We start from the raw sequence: 1,902 nt of genomic DNA, 5'->3' as shown, positions 1-1,902 counted from the left end.
AATAGAATGTGCTTTGTTAACTGAACATACTGAAAACTCTCAGGATAGATTTCTTCTAAGTTGAGCAAAGATGAACTGTGAGCCTGTATATGCTGACCTATATGTAGCTATGGTTTTCAAAAAATAGTCTCATCACTGATAGTGGCTTTAAGAGAATTAAACTGTTTGTGGATATCATTGAAAATTTATGAAGAGGAGGAATATAAAAGAAAAGTGGGAGTATGTAGGAGGACATTTCTTTAGAGTATATACAGGGGAATGAAATTATTGGAGCAATGGGTGAGTGGATCTGCATATTAACTGGATATTACCCAAGTGAGGGAGGATAGCTGTTTCTAGGAAATCATTCCAGGAATATCACTCTATGGGAGGAAAGGAAACTGCATTCACTCCATTAACAATTCACCAACCTCATCAAGAGCCCATTATGAATGTGGCACTGGATTCTGGGAGATGCTAATAAATCCTCAGGATAGTTCCTGCCTTTGAGGAGCAGATCATATGATGCGGAGCCAGAGCATGGACCACTGAAACACTACATATTCCTCTGGTGATGAGAATATGTGAAGGGCTATCTTGGGAGGTCATAGACAGGAGAGATGTGAAGAACCTTGTGATAAGGAAAGCCTTCTTAGGGACTTGAGCAGGGCCTAGAACAGTGATGGCGAACCTATGACACGCATGTCAGAGGTGACACGCAAACTCATTTTTTTGGTTGATTTTTCTTTGTTAAATGGCATTTAAATATCAAAAATATAAGTCTTTGTTTTACTATGGTTGCAAATATCAAAAAATTTCTATATGTGACACGGCACCAGAGTTAAGTTAGGGTTTTTCGAAATGCTGACACGCCGAGCTCAAAAGGTTCGCCATCACTGGAAGGACAGGAAGGTGAGAGGAATTAGATTGGGACAAATAAAAGAGGGAAAGAGAACCAGGTGGGAATATCCAGGCTTGGGTCTTCTGAGCCCTAATGCACACACATGACATGCTCACCATATACATCTGATACATGCATGAATGTTGGCATGTATTATTTCTTTACACTTTCTGACTGAAAGGCTCAGTGCAAGGAGCCCAACAGCCAGGATGACTACCTAAGGCTATTGGTCAAACTATACAGGTTTATGGCCAGATGAACCAACTCTACCTTCAACCACGTGGTATTGAAAAGTTTGTTCTTAATTTGCATCAACCGGCCACCTCTGTTCCTTTCCTGAATAATCTGGAAATGAAGCTTCCTAGCTGGGAGGGCAAAATCACTGTGGTTGTAGGGATTATAACTGATGACTTGTGTGTGCAGGAGGTGCTCAAACTGAGGGTGTCTGCACTTTGTGTGAGAAGCAATACCCAGAGCTGTATCCATAAGGTTGAGGGGAAGATCCTCAAGTTTGACCAACCTGCCCTGGACTCCCTCAAGGGCTGTGGCATCATTCTGCTCTCTGGTCCTCTCAAGGGCCAAGAGGTGTCCAGGTATTTTGGCAAGGCCCCAGGAGCCCCTCATAGCCACACCAAACCTTACATATGCTTCAAGGGCAGGAGTTCCAGCACACAGAGGCTGATGGGCCACTATGGCTGCAAAAACTACCCCAGATCCTACCTTGTTATTAAAAGATTTTTGAAGCTGGAAACAAACAAACAAACAAACAAACAAACAAAAAAACAAGAAGAAGAGTACATTACACATATTCCTGGTAGGAGTGTAAATTAATACAACCACTTTGAAGAGCCATTTGGTAATATCCAGGTAATTTGCACCCTTTGTTTCAATGATTTTATTTCTAGTTATATACCCTATGGAAATTCCTCCTCATGCACACAAGGGAATAGGAATAGAATGGTTATTGCATGTTATTGCATGATTTTAACAACAAGATATTAGAACCAATTTACATGGCAATT

The 1,902-nt window shown here is 41.2% G+C and overlaps 1 pseudogene; it reads left to right on the top strand.

Moving 5' to 3' along the window:
* Positions 1-258: 258 nt before the first annotated feature.
* On the top strand, positions 259-1,603 carry LOC102424929 (annotated as a pseudogene).
* The last annotated feature ends 299 nt before the right edge of the window (positions 1,604-1,902 follow it).

The sequence above is a fragment of the Myotis lucifugus genome, unplaced genomic scaffold (genome assembly GCF_000147115.1).
Source record: "Myotis lucifugus unplaced genomic scaffold, Myoluc2.0 scaffold_8477, whole genome shotgun sequence".
Classification (NCBI taxonomy): Eukaryota; Metazoa; Chordata; class Mammalia; order Chiroptera; family Vespertilionidae; genus Myotis; species Myotis lucifugus.
This window is presented reverse-complemented; position numbering and strand designations above follow the sequence as displayed.